Source organism: Triturus cristatus, chromosome 6, assembly GCF_964204655.1.
Source record: "Triturus cristatus chromosome 6, aTriCri1.1, whole genome shotgun sequence".
Classification (NCBI taxonomy): Eukaryota; Metazoa; Chordata; class Amphibia; order Caudata; family Salamandridae; genus Triturus; species Triturus cristatus.
In genome coordinates, this window is record NC_140589.1 from 1,598,017,295 (window position 1) to 1,598,037,244 (window position 19,950).

Here is a 19,950-nt window from a genome sequence, read left to right on the forward strand (position 1 = left end):
TAGCCCTGTAGTCAGACTCTGAAAAACTGGTCCGACGAAGGGGAAGGGAAAAAGGGGAACAGAAGAAAGAAACCACTTGTGATGTTAGATGTGGAGTCTTTATAGCTGAGCGCAGACGTACCTTCATAGTAGTGATTCTATGATTGATTCTACCATGTACTTACTACATCATGGGTCCTTCCCCGCTGTCATGCCTATTTGGTCTGCGTCTCCGGGGTTTCGCACTTTAGAGAGTCGGAGCCCGGTATATATCCACTCGTCTGAAAGCCGTGCCGGGTGGACGAGGAGCCTAACCACACCCCCGGCGGCGCGTCTTCATGACGTATGATGCTGTCCACGTGACGTGAACTACAAACAGTTTTAGGAATCATGGGATTAGTAGTGTATTATTAGACCTGGCACCATTGGCGTGAGTCTCCCTTCCTTTTTTCGCTGTGTCTCCTCTGTTTTTGCTGGTTATAGATGCTCTGGGCGCTGTGCTGCTGCCATTCAGTGCCACAGCGCGAATGCTCCCTTTGTAAAGATGACATATGAATTGGTACATCCATGATTGGCTTATTCAGTTTACCTGTTAGTCTCTAGTAGCGTGGCCGGTGTGTGCCCAGGGATGGTAAACCGAATGCTGCTGGTGGGCCTGCAGCACTGGTTTGTGCCACCCACAGAAGCAGCTTGTAAAGTGTGTCTCAGACCTGCCACTGCAGTGTCTGCGTGCAGTCCAGAACTGCCATCTTGGCTGTGAAGTGCACCCGCTTCCCAGCCCCTAAACCTTCCCTTGGCATCATGTAAGCCCCCCTTATGATAGGGCGCATTGTATGTGTAAGGTAGGACATGCCCTGTTGTATGTAGCATGTCCTAGTAGTGAATTACACCCAATTTCGTTTTTCACTACTGTAAGGCTACCTGTTCTCCATAGGCCAGAATGGGAGGTCTGGGCTATTACATCCTATAGTCCTAACTGACCCACAGAACATGGTAGAAAAACGAATCTAGTATGCCTGAGCTCAGAATATTAAAATACATCTTTTAGTGAAGGTTATTTTTATATTCTGGGTTTGAAACTACCACTTTTAGAGTATAGGTACTTTCTTGCCTAAGCCTTCCAGTTGCTCTGCTATTATGTGTATTGGCTGTCTGGTTTTGGAGGGACAGGGCAGGCTGAGTCAGACCTGGGTTGAATAGAGCGACCTGCCGAGGTGTGAGGGGAGGGGTAGCTCCTGCACTTGAATAGGGCTGTGCCTGGCAAGGTGAAAGCTGGCTCCACCTCCCACTGTGCGTCTGAGGCAGACCCCCTCTTTCTGAAAGGAAGGATGCAACCTGATCAACAAAGTGCTCCAGGGCTGGGCAAAACTGGTTCTGGCTGGGTTCAGAGGCTTGGGACCCCTAAGAACAAAGACTTTGGGGGTATAAATATGTGTGCACAAACCCCTATAATTGGTATTGCTCCTGGATAACAAGAAGAACCTCTGTCCGTGTGGCTACAGGAATCTGCAAGAGAAGGACTGTCCTTGTGCCTTGTGTGCTGTTTCTGGGACTGGCCTGCAGCTGTTACTACTGGACTTCAAGAAGAGGAAAGGAACTTTGATTGGACTTTTATTTCTTTTGCTACAGCAACTACCCAAGGGCTAGAAGAGAGCTAGCCTCCTGCTGGAGTCTCAGGCACATCAGACTCCACCATCAGCCTCCTGTTTCCTCCCAGCGAGGATTACGATCTGCAGGTGAGGCTCCTGTGTGTTCCAGGACCTCTATTTCTACTGTTGAGAAGAGAGCGCTGAAAATCGTCGCTAACCTCCGTTAGCGAGCCGCTGCAGCTGGTGAGCGTGAGAAAAATCGCCGCTCCGCTGTCGCCGAGCGCTCGCTAACCCCGAAGATCGTCGCAGCACCTGTCTGCGGGCCTGAAAACGCCCGCTATCCGAAGATCGTCGCAGCACCTGTCTGCGGGCCTGAAAACGCCCGCTATCTGAAATCATCGCAACAGGATCATCGCAGCGCGGACGCCGAGCGTTCGCCATTTTCCCCGCATCGAATCCGGATCGTCGCTCCCTCGCGGAGCGCCATCTTTGTCAACGCAGCAAGATCGCACACGCAACAGGCCCGGTGCATCATCCTCCCTTTGCGGCAAGGATTTTATTGCATCACCGGATCAGCGTGAAGAAGTTTGTCGCTTTTTCCTGCCCGCAACCCAGCGCATCATCCTCCCTTGCGGTAAGGATTCAACGCATCGCTGGCTGGCGTGAGGAAATCTATCGCAACAACTCCTTAGCGACATTTTTGTTGCTTTGCTCCAGGAACCAGATACTTTGTGAGTAAAAGGGTCGCAGAGACCACTGCCTTGAACTAAACATCATTTTGTGCATCCTGAACTATTTTTCCTTGCAGCATTTCTAAAGTAATTATATTTTTATAGTATTGTGGATTTTTACTGTTATTGGTCTTGTGATTAAGTCTATATAAAAATACCTATTTTTCATAACTACTTGAGTGGTGTCCATTTGTAGTGTTCCTCATTATATTACTGTGTATGGTCATAAATGCTTCACACACTGCCTCTGAGATAAGCCTAGCTGCTCGTGCTACGTTACCACAGGGTTGAGCAGGGGTTGTCAAAGGGTGTAGGCTGCTTACTCTGACTTAGGAAGAAGGGTCCCTACTTGGACAGTGGCCAGCCATTGCCAACTAGAGACCCCCATTTCTAACATTGGTGGTCAGCGGTGAGGATCTGGACTTGCATTTATGATTGCATACAGTAATTATAGTGTACACTACTAGTGAGTGCAGACCATAACACAACCACGTACGTTTTTTAGATTTTTGATTCTATTTTTGATCGATATTGCCAGTTATTATTACAATGGCCAAGCCCAGATCCAATGCCTCTGAGGATCTCTCCTGGGAAGAAGAGAAATTAGACACCTACAATGCCAAGCAGCTCAAATATTTTTGCAAACGCTTCACAGTCCCTATCACAGGTCTCACTAAAAGGGAAGAGTATTACAAGGCACTGAAGGCCTGGTTAGAAGCCAGGGATGCCCCAAAGAATGTAGAAGAGCCTGTGGAGGGAGGAGAGGATGCAGGAGAGCGGCAGGACGAAATTGTAGATTTGGTAGGGGATAAAGCAGTTTCCAGCCCGGGCACTAGTGTGTCCTCAAGGGGCCTGACTTCAGAAGAGATGGAGGACAGGGAGAGAGATAGGCGGCATAATATAGAGATGGCTAAGCTTAAATTGGATGGTCAGAGAGACCTAGAGAATAAGAAGTTGGAAGTTGAGATAATGAAGATGAAATTTGAACATGAGAGAATTTTGAGGGAGTTGGAGATTAAGGCCAAGAGTATTGAGATCTCCCCCTCTGGTGGCAGCATACCGGTAGTGCATAATGAGAGTAGAGTGTATATACCTAAAGAGGTTATTAAGGATTTTCATAAAAGTGAGGATATTGGGCAATGGTTTGCCGCTCATGAATTAGCTATGGTGTCCCACCGGGTCCCTGAGAAGGATTGGGGAGCGGGGTTGTGGGGACGCTTTGTGAGTGAGGGGAGGGATACCTTGTTGGACCTACCCCCAGAAAGTAGAATGATTTATGCCCACATGAAGGAAGCTTTGATTTTCCGCTATGGTTTGACCCCTGAAATGTACAGGCAGAGATTTAGAACTTGCAAGAAGATGGAGGGTACCACGTGGGTAGAATATGTGTCTTTTTTTGGCACAGCAATGGAGCGCTGGGTAAAAGGCAGCAAAGTAGAAACTTTTGAGCAACTGTATGACTTGATTGCATGGGAGCATTTTTCTAGTAACTGTTTTCCTGAGCTACGCCAGCATCTGATAGATTGCAAGCTGACTAACCCTAGGAAGCTTGCTGAGGAGGCGGACCGCTGGGTGAGCACCCGGGTTCGCAAGGGTCCAGTGGGAGACTTCGCCAAAGGTGGGCAGGGTCCCCAGCAGAGAGGTGGGGGGGACAGGGGTAAACCAAGAGAGTTCCACCGAGGGCCCCAAGATAATTCCCAAGGGAACCAGGCAGTGGTATCCCAGCCTCCCCCGGATAAGAAGCCCGTGCCTCCAACAGGTAATCCTGTTCCAAGGAGGCCCCCTACTTGTTTTAAATGTGGCCAGGTGGGCCACAGATACTTTGACCCCCAGTGTCCCCAAAAGGATACTCCTGCACCACCCCGTGCACCGCCCCGCCAGCTTGCTAGTGTAGCCCTGGGGGAGGAGGAGATGGGTGCCCCCGGTGGGTGGGACCCCGTAGAGTTGACCCTTGTCTCACTAGGAGACTTTGAAATGGTTCCTAAGCCTGCACTGCCTGATAACACTAAAAAATACAGGCAGTGGGTAACCATCAATGGCCATAGAGTGGAGGCTCTGAGGGACACAGGAGCCAGTGTAACTGCTGTCAGCTCCCGGTTGGTGTCCAAAGAGCAGGTTGTGCCCCATGCATTCTACCCAGTAGTGTCTGCAGACAACACAGAGAGCCACTGTGAGGTGGCTCAGGTTCCCTTTGAGTGGGGGGGGGGGTCTCAGGAACTCTTCAGGTAGCTGTGAGGCCCGCCATGTCTGTGGACTGTCTGTTGGGCAATGATTTGGAGAACTCCCCGTGGGCTACGGTGGAGAAGAGAGCTCACTTGCAAATGTTGGGACTGCCTGAGTGGGCATGTGCTACCACTCGGTCCATGGCAGCCAAAGAGAGTATTGAGAAAGACCTGGAGCCTGAGAATATGGCCCAGGTCCCTGCCTTAGAGGGAGGGGGCAGGGGGCGCGGGAAACCGGCCCCCTTGGTTCCCACGGCCCAGGAGGGAGCCGACCCTGAGGGGGATGCCCTGGAGCCTACCGGGGAGCAGAGTACCGACCTGGGGGACCTGCCTGAGCTGACCCAGTGGCAGCAGGAAGGGGGGCCCACCAGGGAGGAGTTTTGTGAACAGCAGAGAACTTGCCCCTCTCTTGAGGGTATGCGGCAACAGGCTGCAGCCCAGGCAGCAGGTGATGTGTCCGGTTCACATCTGATTTATTGGGAGAACAGTCTCCTGTATAGCGAGCCTAAGGTTGCTGAGCCGGGGTCAGCCCGTGTGCTGGTGGTACCCGAGTGCTTCAGAACCTTCCTACTGGGGTTGGCTCATGACATCCCATTGGCCGGACATCTGGGGCAGACTAAGACCTTTGAAAGGCTGGTCACCCACTTTTATTGGCCCCAGATGCGCAAGAGTTCAGATACGTATTGTAGGACCTGTGAGACTTGCCAGGCAAGTGGGAAGAGTGGGGGGAAGATCAAAGCCCCCCTCCAACCCTTCCCAGTTGTTAGCACCCCATTCGAGCGAGTGGGCATCGACATTGTGGGGCCTCTGGACCCTAAGACAGCCATGGGCAACAGGTACATCCTGGTCTTGGTGGACCATGCCACCCGGTACCCTGAAGCCATCCCGCTCAGGACAGTGACGGCCCCCGTGGTGGGACGTGCACTGATGGGGATCTTCTCCCGTGTGGGGTTCCCCAGAGAGGTGGTGAGCGACAGGGGGACCAACTTCATCTCCCAGTATATGAAGTCCCTGTGGAAGGAGTGTGGGGTGACTTACAAGTTCACCACTCCTTACCACCCCCAGGGTAACGGTCTGGTTGAGAGATTCAACCGGACCTTGAAGGGCATGATCATGGGCCTAGAAGAGCCCCTGAGGCGTAAGTGGGACGTCCTCTTGCCATGCCTGTTGTTTGCATACCGTGAAGTGCCACAGAAGTCCTTAGGGTTCAGTCCCTTTGAACTGCTCTATGGCCATCCGGTAAGAGGACCTCTGAGTTTGGTCAAGGAAGGCTGGGAGCAATCTCCCAGGAAACCTCCCCAGGATGTATTTAGCTACATCCTGGCCTTCCGGAACCAAACTCGGCGTTTCAGAAAAATTGCTGAGGCAAATCTGGAAGCCAGCCAGGAGGAGATGAAACGTTGGCACGACCAGAATGCCACTCTGGTCGAATTTCAACCTGGTCAGAAGGTTTGGGTACTGGCCCCAGTGGAGCCTTGTGCGCTCCAAGATAAGTGGACCGGTCCCTTTGAGGTGGTGGAGCGCAAAAGTCAAGTTACCTATTTGGTGGACTTTAAATCTCCCAGGAACCCCCTGCGGGTCCTGCATGTGAATCGCCTGAAGCCCCACTTTGAGAGGTCTGAAGTGGGCATGCTCCTTGCCACAGATGCAGGGATGGAGGAGGAAAGTGAGCCTCTTCCTGACCTCCTGTGTGCAGGAGAAAAGGATGGGTCAGTGGAGGGTGTGGTCCTCTCCACCACACTGACCCCTGAGCAACAGTTAGATTGCTGCCAGCTGTTGGGGCAATTCCCTGATTTATTTTCCCTGGTGCATGGTGTCACTGACTGGTGCGTCCATGAGGTGGACACCGGGGACAGTCCTCCTGTCAAGCACAAGGCTTACCGAGTGACTGACCGGGTAAGGGCCTACATCAAGGAGGAGGTCTCCAAAATGTTTGCTCTAGGGGTGATTGAGTCCTCTAGCAGCCCCTGGTCCAGCCCCGTGGTCTTGGTACCAAAAGCTGCAGCGCCTGGTGACACTCCAGAACTTAGGTTCTGTGTGGACTATCGAGGTCTCAATTCGGTCACGTGGACCGACGCGCAGCCCATCCCCAGAGCTGATGAGCTCATAGATCGGTTAGGGGCTGCCCGGTACCTCAGCACGTTTGATCTAACGTCGGGGTACTGGTAGATCGCCTTAACTGATGGGGCAAAGGAGAGGTCAGCATTCTCCACCCCAGATGGGCACTACCAGTTCCGTGTGATGCCCTTTGGAATGAAGAATGCCCCTGCCACCTTCCAGAGGTTGGTCAATCAGGTGTTGGCTGGGCTGGAGGATTTCAGTGCCGCCTACCTGGATGACATTGCAGTATTCAGTTCCTCGTGGGAGGACCACTTACACCACCTCTGGGAAGTGTTGATGGCGCTGCGCCGAGCAGGCCTCACAATCAAGGCCAGTAAGTGCCAGATTGGGCAGGGTTCGGTGGTGTACTTAGGACACCAGCTAGGGAGTGGCCAGGTGGCACCTCTACAGCCCAAGATTGAAACCATCCTGGCGTGGGAGCCCCCAAGGACCCAGACCCAGGTGAGGGCCTTCTTAGGACTCACGGGTTATTACAGGAGGTTTGTCAAGGGGTATGGCAGCATCGTTGCCCCCTTGACTGAGCTGACTTCCAAGAAGCAGCCCAAGATTGTGAACTGGACTGACACCTGTCAGAAAGCTTTTGATGCCCTCAAAACTGCCATGTGTACAGCGCCCGTGCTCCTGGCGCCCAACTTTGCTAAGGAATTTATTGTCCAGACAGACGCTTCAGAGCATGGGGTGGGGGCTGTTCTGTCACAGATGAATGAGGAGGGACTAGACCAACCCGTAGCCTTCATCAGTAGGAGGTTACTTCCACGGGAACAGAAGTGGAGTGCAATTGAGCGTGAGGCATTTGCTGTGGTCTGGGCACTGAAGAAGCTGAGACCATACCTTTTTGGGACTCACTTCCGGGTTCAGACAGACCACAGGCCCCTCAGATGGTTGATGCAGATGAGGGGTGAGAATCCCAAGTTGTTAAGGTGGTCCATTTCCCTACAGGGTATGGACTTTACGGTGGAACATCGCCCTGGTACAGAACACGCCAATGCTGATGGTCTGTCCAGATTTTTCCGCCTTAGTGAAGAGAACTTCCAAGGGGATGGGTAGTTCTCCCCACATTTCAGCTGGAGGGGACGCGTGTTAGACCTGGCACCATTGGCGTGAGTCTCCCTTCCTTTTTTCGCTGTGTCTCCTCTGTTTTTGCTGGTTATAGATGCTCTGGGCGCTGTGCCGCTGCCATTCAGTGCCACAGCGCGAATGCTCCCTTTGTAAAGATGACATATGAATTGGTACATCCATGATTGGCTTATTCAGTTTACCTGTTAGTCCCTAGTAGCGTGGCCGGTGTGTGCCCAGGGATGGTAAACCGAATGCTGCTGGTGGGCCTGCAGCACTGGTTTGTGCCACCCACAGAAGCAGCTTGTAAAGTGTGTCTCAGACCTGCCACTGCAGTGTCTGCGTGCAGTCCAGAACTGCCATCTTGGCTGTGAAGTGCACCCGCTTCCCAGCCCCTAAACCTTCCCTTTTTGATTGGGAAACAAGGAAACCCTACCCTCAAGGAGCCTGGGTATTATGTGCTGTAAGGAAACAATAGCTCATGCGGATTAATACTTAATAATATAGTATGTAATCTAAAATAATGATCAAAGAAAAGGGGATTATAAAAGATGTCAGAAGAAAAGGCAAAGCCATACACGTTGGATCTTTTTTATGAAGAATATTTTTCGTTTATATTTCTGAAATATTTACACAAAAAGTGGACATAAATTTACGATACAAATTAACATTAAACATACAAATTACAAATTAGTGTCCCAATGAAAAAAACCTTACACAAAAAATTAACATAACATACAACATACAAACAAGGTTTCCATTTCTCTTTACAAAGGCAATCACCAGTAATTAATAATTCAAATTAACAACACTTAATTAATGTAGGTGTTGATTAAGTGATTTGCCTATCGCGTCAACGGCGTTTCGACCCTATTCCAAGTTTAAAGGGTCTCGTCAGGACTGTCTAATATAGGGACACCTGAAAAGGGAATGACGAAAATGTATCAGAAAAAGGGCCAAAGGGTCTCAAGAGATGAAATTAAATTAATATAGGTGATACGCCTCTTTACCTTAACGTCCAAAACTGGTCTAGCGTGTAAATGTACAGTGACACCGTGTTTAAAGTGAAAGGATAAAATACTCACAGGTACCCAGCCGGGTGCTGTGTGCAGATAGAGAAAAAACCATTACTGTCAGTGCCATAATCCAGTCATTTATTTGTCTAGTGAGTACCTAAATATCTACTTACCCCTGTGAGAGAAGACTCACACGGAGGCAGTGGCCCACTGTAATGCGATTCGGTTATGATTTTCACGTAATGTAAGGGTCCTTCAATGTACAGAACCTCCAAACTGCTGTATTAACGAATCCGATCAACTATACAAAAAATAAAAAAGCGAAAGACACTAGTATCAAAAAAGCATCCAGTGGAAATTAGCCTCTTCAGTCTATAAATGACCTGTAATGAAAAACAATGAAGTGGAGACGCAGCTCCTACCTCATTTCTTCCTTCCGGGTTTCTGAATATCCCACGAAGCGCTGCAGCAGGCGAGCAAGGTCCTGGCTGCTTGGTACGATCACAGCGGTTGGTAGGGGTGTAGAATACTTAAGCCTGATACGTTAAGCAATAGCCAATCAGGAGTATCTAACAATACTGTAGCGCGAGCGTGACGTTGCCTAGTAACCAAAAGCTACCGTCAATCACTGTAACGTGATTCCACGGCATGTGAGTGAGGTTAATTGTTTTTTTTTAAAACGTGGAAAGAAGTGAACGCTGGGCTCCGATTTGTGCCGCTGTGATATTAATAGTGTTGGAACCGAGAAATAAACGGGACCGTCGGATAAAATATCCTAGTTACCGAGGTGATGGTAAATTTATAAATGTACACAGTTACCGAACTTGTGGGCAGCGCTCCTACATTCAATATCAGTAAATGATCAGTTGGTTATTAAAAAGGAGTGGAGTACAGAAATGATTAACGTAACAATTACACACTTCATTGTTTTTCATTACAGGTCATTTATAGACTGAAGAGGCTAATTTCCACTGGATGCTTTTTTGATACTAGCGTCTTTCGCTTTTTTATTTTTTGTATAGTTGATCGGATTCGTTAATACAGCAGTTTGGAGGTTCTGTACATTGAAGGACCCTTACATTACGTGAAAATCATAACCGAATCGCATTACAGTGGGCCACTGCCTCCGTGTGAGTCTTCTCTCACAGGGGTAAGTAGATATTTAGGTACTCACTAGACAAATAAATGACTGGATTATGGCACTGACAGTAATGGTTTTTTCTCTATCTGCACACAGCACCCGGCTGGGTACCTGTGAGTATTTTATCCTTTCACTTTAAACACGGTGTCACTGTACATTTACACGCTAGACCAGTTTTGGACGTTAAGGTAAAGAGGCGTATCACCTATATTAATTTAATTTCATCTCTTGAGACCCTTTGGCCCTTTTTCTGATACATTTTCGTCATTCCCTTTTCAGGTGTCCCTATATTAGACAGTCCTGACGAGACCCTTTAAACTTGGAATAGGGTCGAAACGCCGTTGACGCGATAGGCAAATCACTTAATCAACACCTACATTAATTAAGTGTTGTTAATTTGAATTATTAATTACTGGTGATTGCCTTTGTAAAGAGAAATGGAAACCTTGTTTGTATGTTGTATGTTATGTTAATTTTTTGTGTAAGGTTTTTTTCATTGGGACACTAATTTGTAATTTGTATGTTTAATGTTAATTTGTATCGTAAATTTATGTCCACTTTTTGTGTAAATATTTCAGAAATATAAACGAAAAATATTCTTCATAAAAAAGATCCAACGTGTATGGCTTTGCCTTTTCTTCTGACATCTTTTATAATCCCCTTTTCTTTGATCATTATTTTAGATTACATACTATATTATTAAGTATTAATCCGCATGAGCTATTGTTTCCTAAACCTTCCCTTGGCATCATGTAAGCCCCCCTTATGATAGGGCGCATTGTATGTGTAAGGTAGGACATGCCCTGTTGTATGTAGCATGTCCTAGTAGTGAATTACACCCAATTTCGTTTTTCACTACTGTAAGGCTACCTGTTCTCCATAGGCCAGAATGGGAGGTCTGGGCTATTACATCCTATAGTCCTAACTGACCCACAGAACATGGTAGAAAAACGAATCTAGTATGCCTGAGCTCAGAATATTAAAATACATCTTTTAGTGAAGGTTATTTTTATATTCTGGGTTTGAAACTACCACTTTTAGAGTATAGGTACTTTCTTGCCTAAGCCTTCCAGTTGCTCTGCTATTATGTGTATTGGCTGTCTGGTTTTGGAGGGACAGGGCAGGCTGAGTCAGACCTGGGTTGAATAGAGCGACCTGCCTAGGTGTGAGGGGAGGGGTAGCTCCTGCACTTGAATAGGGCTGTGCCTGGCAAGGTGAAAGCTGGCTCCACCTCCCACTGTGCGTCTGAGGCAGACCCCCTCTTTCTGAAAGGAAGGATGCAGCCTGATCAACAAAGTGCTCCAGGGCTGGGCAAAACTGGTTCTGGCTGGGTTCAGAGGCTTGGGACCCCTAAGAACAAAGACTTTGGGGGTATAAATATTTGTGCACAAACCCCTACAATTGGTATTGCTCCTGGATAACAAGAAGAACCTCTGTCCGTGTGGCTACAGGAATCTGCAAGAGAAGGACTGTCCTTGTGCCTTGTGTGCTGTTTCTGGGACTGGCCTGCAGCTGTTACTACTGGACTTCAAGAAGAGGAAAGGAACTTTGATTGGACTTTTATTTCTTTTGCTACAGCAACTACCCAAGGGCTAGAAGAGAGCTAGCCTCCTGCTGGAGTCTCAGGCACATCAGACTCCACCATCAGCCTCCTGTTTCCTCCCAGCGAGGATTACTATCTGCAGGTGAGGCTCCTGTGTGTTCCAGGACCTCTATTTCTACTGTTGAGAAGAGAGCGCTGAAAATCGTCGCTAACCTCCGTTAGCGAGCCGCTGCAGCTGGTGAGCGTGAGAAAAATCGCCGCTCCGCTGTCGCCGAGCGCTCGCTAACCCCGAAGATCGTCGCAGCACCTGTCTGCGGGCCTGAAAACACCCGCTATCCGAAGATCGTCGCAGCACCTGTCTGCGGGCCTGAAAACGCCCGCTATCTGAAATCATCGCAACAGGATCATCGCAGCGCGGACGCCGAGCGTTCGCCATTTTCCCCGCATCGAATCCGGATCGTCGCTCCCTCGCGGAGCGCCATCTTTGTCAACGCAGCAAGATCGCACACGCAACAGGCCCGGTGCATCATCCTCCCTTTGCGGCAAGGATTTTATTGCATCACCGGATCAGCGTGAAGAAGTTTGTCGCTTTGTCCTGCCCGCAACCCAGCGCATCATCCTCCCTTGCGGTACGGATTCAACGCATCGCTGGCTGGCGTGAGGAAATCTATCGCAACAACTCCTTAGCGACATTTTTGTTGCTTTGCTCCAGGAACCAGATACTTTGTGAGTAAAAGGGTCGCAGAGACCACTGCCTTGAACTAAACATCATTTTGTGCATCCTGAACTATTTTTCCTTGCAGCATTTCTAAAGTAATTATATTTTTATAGTATTGTGGATTTTTACTGTTATTGGTCTTGTGATTAAGTCTATATAAAAATACCTATTTTTCATAACTACTTGAGTGGTGTCCATTTGTAGTGTTCCTCATTATATTACTGTGTATGGTCATAAATGCTTCACACACTGCCTCTGAGATAAGCCTAGCTGCTCGTGCTACGTTACCACAGGGTTGAGCAGGGGTTGTCAAAGGGTGTAGGCTGCTTACTCTGACTTAGGAAGAAGGGTCCCTACTTGGACAGTGGCCAGCCATTGCCAACTAGAGACCCCCATTTCTAACATGTATGAACATACTTTTGGTCCAGAGGGCTGGTATTACTCTGTTGGGTATCTAAAGTTAAATAAAGCTGCTTAAGCAATGTTTGACGGTGTGAGCACTAGGATATGTCAATTTTCGTTGCAATCTTGCTACAAAGTAAATTTGAGCCGCTTGGGCAGTGTTGGATGACCAATGGTCACACATGTAGGGATATTAAATTCTGACCTCATGGAGTGTACTATGAGTGTTAGTACTTCTGGAAGGTCAGGATATAGGAAGGGAACCTCAGTAGGCTGGAGATTGTGGTGACCAACCATTCGGTGAGCTTGGGCCTTGCCTTATTTGTTTGTCACAAGGTGGGAACAAACCATGGGGATCTACCACAACCACTCCTTCAGGGAACCATGTTGTCTTCCAAACCTAAGGTCCCTGACTTATGTTATGTTTAGTGAGGTGCAAATATATATCTACATACAGGACTCTACACTGCCTGTTCATCCATGTATTAGGAAACAATTGGGGCTCATGGTACAATGTGATTCTAGAGACTGTTCACGTCATCTATAGTTAAGTTGATTCCAAGGAATGGAATCGTTCAGCTCCGCGACTTTGGAATTCTCTCCCTTCAGAGATTAAGTCCCAACCCTCCTTGGTCCTTTTTAGGAAAGCACTTAAGACCTGGTATTTTATGAAGACTTACCAGTAAGTTCCACTTATTTTCGAGTCAGTATTGTTTGGTTAGGCGCCTTGACGCCCATTGGGCTTAGTTGCGCTATACAAATCCGTTTCATTCATCCACGAGTCTTTCATCTATAGACCCAACGTTGCTCTCTTCCAAGTAGTCTACTTGCCACATTTGCGACCCCTTGACCTGTTCTATGATGGTCCACTCCAAATCTAAGTCCATATGTCCCTTCTCAAGATAATGGGCTGTCAATTTCGTTGCTGTGATGGAGCGTCTGATAGCGCTCCGGTGCTCACTTATTCGCACCTTGGCCTTTCTGGTAGTCATACTAATGTACCTAAGTTTGCATGGGCACGTAATCAGGTACACTACGTTGTCTGTATTGCAATTTGTGTGGTCACGTTGCTCCCAGGGATTTCCAAGGCCTAGTTCTATATGTTTTGTATGTGTGGTGAAATGGCAAACTGCACCCGAACCACAGGGGTAATGGCCTTTGACTGGAGGTTGGTTCCACAAGGTCAGTTGTTTGTTATGCTTGGGTTTGTAAATATCTGTGTGAACCAACGTGTTTCTCAAGCTCTTATTATGTTTATAAGAAAACATTAGTTTTGCAAATGTGAGTTGATTAGAGGTCAAAATAGACCATTTGTTATTTATGATCTGTTTTATGATGTTGGAAGAGGAGTTATATGTGGTGGCACATATGAGTGATTTTATTTCAGTTCTTGTATTTATCTCTAGTAGGCCAGATCTCGGGGTGTTGCGGGATCTTTTGCGAGCCTGGTCTATGACCTTCCTAGGATAAGCTTTCTGTTATAGTTTCCGGGTTAGCTTGTCGGCCTCCTTGTTATAGCTGTCGAGGTCGGAGCAGTTTCTCCAGATCCTTAAGTATTGTCTAACGGGTAGATTCTCCCGTAGTGACCGTGGATGGGCACTTTTGAAATGTAGTAGACTGTTCCTATCAGTTGGTTTGGTGTACAGTGTCCTTTTCAGTCTTCTACCACTCTCTACGATGTTGACATCCAAGAATGACACTGTTTCGTTATGAGCTGATATTGTAAGTCATAGAAAAGGGTTCAACAGGTTAATCCATCTTGTGAATTCTTCTGTGCTTCCCTCATCACCTCTCCAGATAATGAGAATATTGTCTATGTACCTGAACCATCTACATATCTTGTCTGAATATGGGTTGTTGGACCAAATGTGTTCATCCTCAAAGTTACTCATGTAAAGACATGCTATACTAGGAGCAAACGTACTGCCCATGGAAGTGCCATGGACCTGCAGAAACAGTTGGTCTTCATATTTGAAGAAATTCTACGTGAGGGCCAGATGCATCAAGGTAATGATCCACTTAATTGGTGCTTCCAATGGCTAATCTTGAATCTGTAGTATATCTTCAATTACTCGGAGGCTCTCCTATTTAGGAATACTGGTATACAGTGCCTCCACATCCAGGCAAATCATGGTATTCTCTCCAGGGTCATATTCCAACTCGGTGAGTAGGTTCAGCATTTGCTTAGTGTCCCTGACATAGGAATTATCTTCACGACCAGGGATCTCAGGAACCAGTTGGTGTACTTAGACAAAGGCTCTAGTACTGACCCGATCCCTGACACGATAGGTCTTACCGGGGAAGGGATCCTGCCCTTATGGATTTTGGGAATGGTATAAAACAGGGGAGTCCTTGGTTCTTCAGTGACAAGGAAATCTCTCTCATTTTTGATGATCCCGTTGCTCCCCAAGGCTTCCTGGGTCAGTGTTGTAACGGTCTTTGGGAGACACGTAGTGGGGTCTCTCTGAATCTTCTTGTAGTGTCTCTCGTCCGTGAGAAGGGTGAGGCAGGCTCCTCTGTAGGTACTGGTATCTTGAATAACTGTGGCCCCACCTTTATCGGCCGGCTTGATCACAATGTTGTTCCTGGCGCTTAGAAATTTCAATGCCGCTCGTTCTTTTTTGCTCAATTTGTTAAACGCATCCCTTCTGGGTTGAAGTTGCTCTCCCTCCTTTGTGAACGCTTCTTCAAATGCCATCACCTCTGGAGGCATGATAGAATTTGGGGGACAAAATGTAGATTTAGGGCGGAGTGGTGTGTGGCTGGTGTCCTTCTGTTGTTCTTCTTTACCCTCAAAAAATGTCTTCACCCTTATTTTTCTGAAGAACTCACTGAGTTTACACCTAATCTGAAATTTGCCAATTACGAGTGGTGGGGACGCATCCAAGTCCCTTGTTTAGGACCATCAGTTCTTCCTGGGTGAGGGTCTCGTTTGTGAGGTTTACTCCCAGACCTACATCGAGTTCGGACCCGGCTGTTGATCTCTTGTCTGGCTCCTCGTATTTATACCTCTTCAGTCGTCGTCTCACTGGACTCTTCTGTTGCGTCTTCAGCCACGTCTTCCTCTACTCCTTCCTTGGCCTAAAAAAAAATTATTGTTGGTTAGGATCAGGCTGGAAGTATGGTACAGACTGATATTGGGGGGGGGGGGATGGAATGGTTGCGGGACGAATGGATTGGTCCATGTATACATTTGTGGTGGGGGGTATGATTGGTTGAAATCCCCTCTTCACTGTCGTCTGGGTTTGCCTTTCCAACTCTTGGACGAGTTGTCACTAGACCAGTCATCCTGCTCAGATTCTGATGTACCAGAGTCACCCCTGTTAGATGATCCAGTGTCTGCATCTCGTTGTTTACTGTAGTCATCCGCGATATAGGGTAACCTTCTCATGAGAGAATTTATTCAAATATTTCCGGTTTATTAATATTACTTTGCATAAGGCACTCCTTGTGCTCGCTGATCTCTTTATTAACCTCTTCTAACTTCTTTTTTTAATAGAAGAATTTTTTTTTATGTATTTCGAGTTATTTTTAGGCTTCTGGTTTCCTCTTTTCTTTATGTTGCACCGTCACTTATTATATTTGGTGGCTCTATTGTTAATTGTATCACATCTTGAAATCATTCTGTTATCTGACAACACCAATAGGGAGTAAAAAGGACCCCATTCACTGGGGGCAGAATGGACTTTTATGCAGTGGCGGCCGGTAGAGAATGGCGGCAGGGCGAGGGGAGGAGTGGGTTTGAAAATAAAAACATTAACAAAAAATAATAAAACTTACCAGATTCCCTGGGACCCTAAGACAATCACAACGCTGCAATGCAGAGTTGTAATTAGTTCCCCTAAGCCAATCACAACTCTGCATTGCAGTGTTGTGATTGGCCATGGTTCGGCGCTCAGAAGGGGACAGGGAGCCTGTGCATGTTCCCACTGGGGAACATGCAAAGTGCGCATGAATGTTTGGCCGGCCAAAGACGGCCGGTCAAACATTCGTGCACTCTTTGAGTGGGCAAACCACTCCTCCCCTGGCCCCGGCTCCAGCCAGCCCCAAACCTCCCTGCACCTAGGAAGAGAAAAAGAAAATGATAATGCGTTTCATTATTACCATTTTCTTTTTTATCTGCACTGCCTTAAAGCAATGGGGCGACTCTCCTCCACCTTAGCGGGAAAGCCGCCCCTGCTTTTGTGGTGAGACCAGTTGGTGTCCTCTCAACTACTGTTATACGTGTAAAAGGACTTTGAGCAAGATTCAAATGAGCTGCCACCAAGTAACAGTCACTCTAAAACCTGGTAGGACGGGGTAACAGCCACCCTCAACTACAGGGTGGTGTTGCAGGCCCTGTGGCAGAAAGGCCCACCCTTACAAGATTATTCGGCAGCTTTTTTGGGACTGGAAAGAAGATTGAATTATTGTAGGCCCAGTGGTTGCAGTTTATCAGTGTTACCACCTTGTTACATGAACAAAACACACCTGTGTAATGTCCTGTGTTCCTCTGCTTTGCAATTACACTCATCCCCAGTACTGTGAGCATTGCAGTTGATAATTAGCCCGGAAAATAGATACTACATGTTGTAATTTTCCTTTACTATTCTGAGTTCCAGGTAGCATTTGAGAATAACGTGTGGCTGCGGTTTTACTACATTTTAAAAGTGCAATGTTTCTGCAGTGCTGCAGCAGAGTAGAATACTTGTTGCAGCTTTAAATGCAAATATCCTCACAGTCAGGCATTTTCAGTATACTCGGATCTGTATCAATGAGGTGACTTAGATCTTGGCTTCACCTGTTGAACTGCTCCAATGGAATAAGTCTAAATGCTGCAACAGTGTAAAGGAGTACTGTCAAATCTAGTGTTCAAATGCTCAGCAATGCTCTTTTGTGGGAAAAGAGTTTTTTCAGCTCTTTGATAACCATGCAGACCATGAGAAGTTCTCCAAGTGGTGTTTGATGTTGATAATAACCTGTGATTTGTTTTTGTTGAAATTGTTTTTTTAGAAACCATACCTGTCAGTAAATCAACCTTGTCTCATGATGCTCCTCTAGTTCAGCAGAAGTTGTGTTGATCACCTGTGTTCTTTTGCTGGGCCAAGGTTCCTTTATGTGGAAGCATATTCCTGCAACACCTTGGTTTTGCTTTTTTGAGTGCTTTACAATGCACTTTGCCTACCATTCCTTTTATATTAGAGTTATGTCTGTGGGCTCATACATACCACTACAAATATCCTTTTAAGTGCTAACTGTCCTGAGATACAATGGTTCACAAACACTCCTAAGATCCAGCAAGGTGCTAAACAACATGCTTTGTTGCATTTATGGGACAACATAGTTTCACTTTCCAGCACAATAGGATCTTCTGGGACCTCAATTCCTCCTAAGGGTCACTAATTGTGCAGGTGTATACTTGCTGAATCAGTAATTGTGCAGGTGCAGATGAGCTACCTTAGTTTTGCATGGAAGTTGCCAATCAGCTACTCCTTAAACTTTCGCTTGGCATAGCAAAAGCCTCTCCGAGTAGCCCCTTACTAAAAGACCAAAATGAACAATCAGGACTGTCATAGCGTCAGGAGTGATGTCTGACAACACACAAAATATTTTATGTGCCTAATTCCAAACAAAAGCATAAAACATGGCATGTTTCATCACTATCTCAGCTTTTGACATGACTGATTTGACAGCCATCATTTATAATAAATAGGGCTCCTGGTTTTATGGTATTTATTTTTTTGACATTTACATTTGTATTTATCCATATTAATTTTTTGCTAATTTTGTCTGTCTTTATCCATATTTATTTTAGGTTTTGTGGAATAAACAAGCTGAAATTAGTATATTTCCACATTTATTTACCCGATAAATATCCACTCATGCTTGAACGCCTGCCAGATTTCAATGCTGTGACACCCGCAGAAGATACAGCAATGCCCTTATATGAAAATATGCAAATTTCTTTATCAACCGTGTGCACATCAACTGCTGTTAAAGCCTCTTTACTAAAATTACTTTCTTTTTTAACCCCCTTAACTATCAAAATCCACACCGCTATTGTTCTGGCAGTCATGGCATACAGTATCTAGAATTACTCAAAAAGCAATCCAATTTCCATTTTTATCCACATTTTAAAATAACTACAGACAAGAAAATAAATGTTTTCTGTCAGTATTTATCTACAAAAATCAGTAAAAACGGAAAACAGGGAGCCTTAATAATAATTGATCTTGGCAATAGCAAAGAATGAGATCAAACCGACTTCAAGGAATTGTCTAAGTAAACTGAGTTTGATGTAGAGGCATGGGCGTGGCTACACTTGATTAATAAGCTGATGTAGTGCTATGTGTAGGTTATTTTGAAACTTGCTCATCGCAAGTTCTTGCGTTATGCGATCAGGGGTTCAAAGAGCACACAGGAGTCTGAGAAGCCAGCAGACAAACATTGCGGAAAGTACACGTCAGGAATTTCAATTTATCTGCTGCCTTGTTGTGCAGAGCATCACAGATGAAAGCTTGAAGAGATACCCATATAGTTACATGGTAGTAAAACACAGGGAACCCAGTTCTCCTTCCTCCACGCGTGCAGGTATCTGTAACACAAGGGCTACTTTGATGACACTACTATCTTACAATTCCCAATACATTAAGTGTCTAAAGACCGAGTGCTGTGTGCGGCCTTAAGCTGGGAAGTATAACTAGGAGGTCACTCAGGGGGAATAACAAGAGTGGTTCCTCAGGCTAAGTTGTCAAAGACAATAACAAGCTAAGCTCTCCTTGCAGCGCTCTTTGTGCATGCTCACCAACTTTCCTGGGTTAGGCAGTAGGCAAATGCTTTTTAGTGACACCACATGGCACAGATTTATCTGAATTATGAAGTAGGCAAAGGCTTTTAGGTAGCAGCATAGCACAGATGTATCTGAATCATCCTACAGCTTTTGGCCTGTTAAAAAAGCTAAATGTCAGTTTTCTCAACAGGACTAGAATACTCAACAACTCTCTGAAGGCCATGCAATGTTCCGGAAAGCATGTTTCGTAGATCCTCTTGGATTTACAAACACCTTGTTACTGAGTTTAAGGACCGGCACCCACTGTGATAAAATCTCACTTGTTCATGTTATGTAGTCGGTAGCCCAACTTTCCTTTCTTCTGATCTGGATTCCACACTTTTCTGTGATTGTATCGTTGAATCAAAGATCATGTGAAGCAATTTACGGCAATATAATCAGGGTAATAATCAGATGTTCTGAACAGTGAAAAATCCTCCTTTTGGTTAGAGAATGTTTATAAGTATGGTAGCGTCCCTGACCTCAAGGAAACATGAGATAAGTGACTCCTCTGATGGGTTACTACACCAACGTGATATATCCCTTAGAACACTGCAACAGGTAAGGATCTCCGAGGTTGGTTCCAGGAGCTTGTCGATGCCACAGTTGTGTTGTAGTGCGAGG

General features: G+C 46.5%; 1 long non-coding RNA gene across 1 annotated transcript in view; it reads right to left on the reverse strand.

Moving 5' to 3' along the window:
* The window catches only part of LOC146821697 (uncharacterized), a 126,800-nt gene that overhangs the window by 104,495 nt on the left and 2,355 nt on the right, over positions 1–19,950 (reverse strand). The gene's annotated exons all lie outside the window — the stretch shown is intronic.